A 7,749-nucleotide genomic window follows, 5' to 3' on the forward strand; every position below is an offset into this window, starting at 1 on the left:
AGTTGAATGTTGGTGTCTCTGGTGTTTGAGTCTGGCAGTTCAGTAATTCTGGTGCAGACTCTAAACTGACAATTTTGCAACAGTTATTTGATCCATTTCTTTCTCCTGACAACTTCCTTGACTACTTGCTGGTCAGACTGTTGGGAAACTGACCAGCAGGTGACAGCACATGTATCCCTTAATATCTTGTAGGTATGCACCGAATCCACTATTTTGGATTCGGCTGAACCCCCGAATCCTTTGTGAAAGATTCGGCCGAATACCGAACCGAATCCGAACCCTAATTTGCATATGCAAACAGAAACGGAACTAGAGGTGTCGGGCCCTGGCGCAGGATGCACAGCCGGGCCCCCGCCCCCCTCAGTAAACCCGGAACTGGCCGGGATATGCACAGCGTGCGGACTGCCGGGGGGCCCTGAGGGGGTGCGGGTCCTGGCCTGCTCGCACCCCCTGCTCCCCCGGTAGTTCCGCCCCTGTATGCAAATTAGGGGTGGGAAGGGGAAAAATGTTTTACTTCCTTGTTTTCTGACAAAAAGTCACGTGCTTTCCCTCCACACCCCTAATTTGCATATGCAAATTAGGGTTCCGATTCGGTTCGGTCTAGCAGAAGGATTCGGCTGAACCCGAATCTTGCTGAAAAAGGCCGAATCCTGGCCAAATCCCGAACCGAATCCTGGATTCGGTGCATCCCTAATATCTTGGAATAAAAATTAAATAAATAATGAATGTAAATGACAAAAGTGCTTAGAACAGTCCCCTCATCAATTTGGCATTCACTTATTTTAAAGGTTTACTTATCCTTTAAAAGCAAACATGTCTGAAACCTACGATGTGCCCTGCTGATGGCCTAATAGTTACAGACACACATTGTATAGTTGTACAGTTTGATGCAAGATATGTTTAGGATTACAAAAGTACATGGCATGTAGAGAATAAAACTGATAATTGACATGGTTGACATTTCAGGTAGTGAAAAAACAACTGACTGATTTTCATGTGGGTAACGATAGAGGAATGACTGGGTTGTTGTACAAGTGGTGGAGGGGCTAGCATACACTGCACGTGGCTGGTTTAGTTAATAAAGAGTTTGTGTTGGTATGAGTTGTATCCATGCAACACATTTTAGGTGCCTACTGTAAAGGGGTGATCATCTAGTCAGCTTGCCAAGCATTGTGGATGGCTGAGAGATCAAACAGTTTAGCCCTTCTCTGTGGTGTAACTATAGAGCAGTGGTGTATCTATAGATAGGGTTTAGGGATGGGTGAATTTTTTCACCTTGTTTCGCCGTGGAAATGATGCACATAAATTTGTATTTTGTTTGGACGCCCATAGACTTTAATGGGCATCAGCGTCCTTTTGCCAGCAGCGAATTTTTGCCAAAACGAAATGGGGGAAATTCATCCAAGCCTAATAGGGTAGCCAACTTTTCTGGAAAAAAATACCGGCCTTCCTATATTTTTATGGTTTTTCCCTATAAATAACATTGGCATCAAGCAAAAAATTAACCTGCCGGTAAAATACCAACCAGGTGGCAACCCTATCTATAGAGCAGTGGGGTAACAATAGAGTAGTCAGACCCTGCAGTTGTAGGGGCGCCTGAACGCACTTCCTCTATAGCTGAAAACAATATCCCCATCCCCAGCTGCTCTCTTACCTGCGGGTGGGAATGCAGGTGACCTGGAGACTGCTGGGTGGGAGTTGGCAGATGTGGGACAGAGAGTGGGGGTGAGTTCAGTTGGGCATTGCAGAGAGACAGGCCCCTCCTAAGGATTTGCTGCAGGAGAGCCTGGCGCACTCTAGTTATACTCCTGCTGTAGAAGAAGCAGACCCCTCATGGGGGACCCGGGAAACAGGGAGCTCTGGATGGAGGAGCTTGCCTCCAATATAGCCATCTACACAACACCATTCTTATATACAGTATGTATATTCTTTATATTAAGGGATCACTAGTAGGTTCTTCAATGAACTGAAATAAAAAGTTGTCATTCAGCATATTTACAAACCTACTAGCTTTTTCTGTCTAACCCCATTACCCCAGTCAATGTCTGGATAATTAAAGTCACCCATAGCAACAACTTGACCCAGCTGTGAAGCCTCTTCTATTTATAAAAGTAGCTGGGCTTCATACTCGTCAGTCGAACACTCAGATTTAGGATACTGGTCAGAAAAGCATCAGTGGAAATAGCAAGTAGGCAGTGAGTATGAAGTTTGAAGAGACTGTGGAAGGGGGAACTACTATATAGCACTCCCAGTGATCTGAGCCCCTAGTATTCTGCCCTTCTCCCTGGGTTCTGCTGTATAGTTCTTACACTACTGAAAAGGAGCTAACAGTCCAACTGGAGGCATGAGAGAAAGACATTATTTCGGGAAGGGCTGGCAGTGTGTAGGCACTGTTTCAACTTCAAACTGGCAATGGATATAAACTGGAGCATTCTGGGAATGAGACTGTTATTTTATGTCCCTGATGAGAGACCCATTGTGCTCCAACAAGTACTGGTAGAATTTCTCCTTCTCATCCCTCCCTCAGACCCTGACACAGTCATAGAGTTGCCTCATCTTCTTCTGGGAGGTTTTGTTGCTTCTCACTGAGTCGTACTGTTCCCGGGTCAGTGTCTTATCATCCATGAGATCCTGAACTGGATCAATGTGGGACATACTGGCAATCAGATCTGCTTGGCCGCTACATAGGAATAACTGCTCTGTAGCCCAGTATTATAGTAAAGTCATGCTCTAGCAAGCCTTGCATCATCTCAGAATCTTGTTTGTGCACCAGAATGGGGGACCTGATGTCCATCCCCATGTCCTGGCTACACAATTAAATGGTAAAGAGAACGGGGGAATGTGGGGAGAGCAGTGACATGTAGGAAGTGCTGAACGAAAGTGAAAGTAATTGGAGGTGCAGCCAATAGTTGATTGACAGCTGAGATTTTTAAATGAGTTTACAACAGCTATGAATGCTTTAATAAAAAAAGAATTTGGATTTCATGTTTAATTTTAAAAAAAAAAGGACTTTTATGATACAGATTTTTGCGTCTGGGTGACAGGTCCACTTTAAGTTCTTCAGCTCACAGTTCTGTCTATTTGTGCCCCTCAGCATGTAGACTCCACAGCTGATGCAAGGAATTCAGAAGGACCTCACGTGTCCTCTGTGTCTTGAGCTGTTCCGAGCCCCTGTCACACCTGAGTGTGGTCACACTTTCTGCCAAGGCTGCTTGACTGAAGCCCAAAAGAACCAAGACCAAAATGGATCAACACCTTGCCCAACTTGCCAAAGCCCTTGTCGCCCAGAGACTCTTCAGATCAACCGTCAGCTGGAACACCTTGTCCAAAGCTTCAAGCAGGTCCCACAAGGCCACTGTCTGGAGCACATGGACCCCCTGAGTGTCTACTGTGAGCAAGACAAGGAGCTTATCTGCGGGGTGTGCGCCTCACTTGGAAAGCACAAGGGCCACAATATTATCACTTCCGCCGAGGCCTTTGCCAAGCTGAAGGTAAACTGGAATGTACTCAATAGCACAATTTCTCAGCTATACTATAAGATACATACAATCCACTTTTATGAGGTGCCCCTGATATCTGTGTGTGTTTTGCTTTCTCTGATTTAACTACACTATGCGCCATACGCCCATTACTCAGGGTTACCTTAAATAAACACTCACAGCTCACAGTTTATGCCATTCAGCTGGATAACATTAATTCCATGTTGAGTAACTTGGTGTCAGCCTACGTTATGCTTTGTATTTGATATATTGCTTTTATATATTACACTGTAGCTGTATTGATGTAAGTGATATCTGACTTTGTTCCAATCTATCCTCATACAGAGGCAGCTTCCCCAGCAACAAATTATTTTGCAGGAGGCAATACTAAAGAAAGAGAAGATGGTGGCTGTGTTAGACAGACAGGTAACTATTTTTAAAAACATTAAGCTGGGGTGCAATGAGGCTGTGACCACAAAATATATTGCAATATATGGACAAACAATCCCTGTTTTGTTTAAAGGGTAAGGCATTTTTCAGTAGCAGTATGCACAAAATGTCTCTTTCTTAAATATATTGATAATGGGTTGAGTGCAGAGGACCCTTGTATTTGTCTATATGTATTTTGTGGTCACAGCCTCCTTGCACCCCCCCTTAATGTTTTTAAAATAAGTGGTGAGCCCAATTTTCCCTTGTTTGTTATAGATCTACATGTGTCCTACTGAGACTATCGCTCCTCTACTAATGATCTGCATGTGTCCTACTGAGACTATCCCTCCTCTACCAATGATCTGCATGTGTCCTACTGAGACTATCCCTCCTCTACCAATGATCTGCATGTGTCCTACTGAGACTATCCCTCCTCTACTAATGATCTGCATGTGTGCTACTTAGACTATCCAAGAGTATTAATGTACCAGCTTCCTTTCTCCCAACACATTCTTCTCATCCCACCATTGGGCTCACCCAATCTGCAACCTCCAATCTCATTATATTCCACAGCCCTTCACTGGGATAGTGTTCTTCCAAAGTTATGTTCTAATGAAATCCTATATGCCATCATGCCTCCCCTGCTCATCTCTTTCCTCCTCTAATCCATAGGCTGAACAAGATTTTATCAGAATCCCCTCCTCCTGGCCGTCTGGACATCCAGCTTCCCATCATCTCCGATGAGTTTAAATTCTAAGTTCGGAGGAAGATGTTTAGAGCCCTGATGCCGGGTAAGGAGATAAAGTGCACTGTATAGATAGTGGCCTAATCCACCAATTCAAGCTAAATCCAGTTCAAATCATCATAACTTAGAATGTTTAACAACAGTGCCGGGCACACACTGGCACTAGTTTGGCAGAGATTGATTTGTATTGTATATTATGAGGACCAACTGTTGTATCTCATGAGACAATATGGTGACTTGATCATGAGCACCTATTTGATAGGTATCATGTCATGTAAGAGATTAGAACACTCTGATACTTTACCTGTGATGTTGTGTAGTTGACTTAAATCTTAGAAACTAGAAACCTTTCTCACATCTTTCCTAAGCAGAAGAACATCAGAGCAGCCTCTTTCTTTCTCCTGACAACTTCCTTGACTACTTGCTGGTCAGACTGGTGGGAAACTGACCAGCAGGTGGCGCTGTTGTAACAAAATTCATTCATATTAACAGCACATGTATCCCTTAATATCTTGGAATAAAAAATAAATAATTAATGAATGTAAATGACCAGAGCACTCTCATCAATTTTACATTCACTTATTTTAAAGGTGTACTTATCCTTTAAATGCAACATGTTATACCCCCAAATGGCCACAAGATGTCACTACATAAACAGCCAACATTATGCTACACTTTTTGAGGTCAGCACACATGGGAAGTTGATCAGTTCTGGACACACAGCCAAGATAAATAAAAACATTTTTGTTTTATGTGGCACCCCTTCCCTATTCTGCCTGACTCTTTTCCAGTTTTTTGTTGGTGTCCCTTATCTTTCTTTTCTCCCCTTCTGCCTTATTCTCCTTCCATCCATTTATCCTTGGGATTCTCAGCTCATGTCCTCAGTCTTTCTTCCCTTCTTCCTCCCCTTATTCACTCTAAGGACTTCTCATCCTTCCTCTTCTGCCCTCCCATCCCTTTCCCTCTTGTTCATTAGGAGGTGCCACCTATAGCAGCAGCTGTTGGGTTAGGCGGCAGCCTCCTCCTGAATAAACTGCTGGAAACCTCTGAAGACATTAGAAAAGAGCAGAAAAAGGTTACAGGAACAGAATCTCTTAAATCTTGTGAGACCCTGCTCCTGTCAGAATTTTCACAATGAGAAGATGGAGGAGACACTTTCTGGGTCGATAGAGGATTGTCCTTAGAGACCAGTTTAAAATGTTGTATAAAGAAAAAAAAAAGAATTGGGTCATCAGATAATTCTTCTGCCTCTGAAGAGGAATTTACACCAAATAAGAAAAAAAGCTTGTAAGGGTAGGAAGGGGTTAATTTACCATGGGAACCACTTTTTCCTCCAAGGATGGAAATCCACACCGCTGCTTCTTAATAATTATGGAATATTTATTGGAACATTCTTGTAACATCCATTCAACTTTTATACATCCAGGGCACATTCACAGTTGTAAATCACGTCACAGTTCAATAACTTTCCATTTCTTGCAAAGCATTTTCTCTCCAATTCATGAACCCCTCACATAGAGTCACAGGATCATCCCTTTCCAGGGTCCTGGCAGCCTGACGTATGTGCTACACCTCACCTGCCCTACTCTGGGTAGGAATTCCCTTCACATACAACCTATGCCCCTCTGGCCTACTCCAGATTTTCCTTGCCCCTCCTTCAGGATGTCTGTGTCTCACTATCACTGCTGCCCTCACTGGCAAAGCCTTGGCTCCTAAGCCTCTACCTCCTCATTGGGGTCTTGGCTACCCATTCTAGTTATCACCTAACTGTCTGAAGTACCAAGTACTTACACTTGTAGCCCTAGCACTATCTTTTTCCACTGTATTCACCAACAACCCTTGGGTGTGGTTCCCCTTTAAATACTTAATGTAATATTCCCCTTCCATGTGCTGCTCCTAATTCTGTGCATGTGCCTATCAGCCACTTGAGCACATGAAACCTTTTCCCACACCATTTGCTTGACAACACTACCATCTAGTGGTGACACATGCAAATGATACTTTTACATTTTAAAACATTTTCACTCATTCATCATTTACAACTTTCCATTTTATATAATTCACATACATTTAGCACACAACACCAATCACCCTCTTACAAGCTGTATAACTTAGTCCTTAGACTCTTGTAAGACTTCCTCAGACAGCTCCCCTTAAAGGACATATAATTTAACTAAAACTAAAACTCCCCCCAATATTGTAGGCAATAATAAACAATATATGGGTAGCTTTTATTTTGGGTTAAACAATAATTTTATTTTTACAAATATACCCTTTATCGGAGCTGCCTATTCTCTGGTCCCTGACTGTGTTTCACATGAGGGGTGGGTGTGTCCTAACGGTCCCTGCCAGAAGCACAGTAGGAGGGGGACAGCCAATGACAGCCCTGCAGTCAAACACAAGCACACACAGGCTTCAGTTCCCTATCAGGTCAGCCTAGCTTTATAAATCAGTCTGAAACACTAATTCTGTAAGCACATTCTGTCTATATCTAAAAGAGTAAAATGCATTGGTTCATTCCGGATTTGTATGTTCACACTATGGAGAGTGTTGAGAGCTGCAGTTCAGCAATGGAGAGCTCACTCTATAGACTGTGTGACCTGACAGATTCAAGCCTTATGTGCTCGACTGGGAGAGTCTAGAGCTTATAAAGAGATCATGACTGTGGATGCCTGTCAGCTCTGTGTGAGACTACCCGTCTGTGTGACTCCTTTGGGGTGAGTGTTACCTGAGGGAAGGGGTAGGAAAGGATAAGGATCCAGTGAGATCCTGTTTGGAGAAACAGGCTGTTTGTGTGCCTGCCACGTGGGAGCAAATACTTTCCATCGGGATTGTATTTGGGCAGGTAGCGCTACCTAGGACTGGAACTCTTTTGGGGACAATGGATGGAGACTCTTGGGCTGTCAAAATGGAGTTGCGGGACTTTTCCTGGCAGGGAATTACCAGGACTGGACTGCTACAGGTTCCTAAGGTAGTGGGTCATGCTTTGAATGCATTTATGTGTATAATGTTACAGTTTACTTATTCTTTAAAATTGCACTTCTTTGTATAAAGTTTATATTTTTTAAATAATAAAGTTGTCGGATTTTCAAATAA

This window comes from Xenopus laevis, chromosome 9_10S, assembly GCF_017654675.1.
Source record: "Xenopus laevis strain J_2021 chromosome 9_10S, Xenopus_laevis_v10.1, whole genome shotgun sequence".
Lineage (NCBI taxonomy): Eukaryota > Metazoa > Chordata > Amphibia > Anura > Pipidae > Xenopus > Xenopus laevis.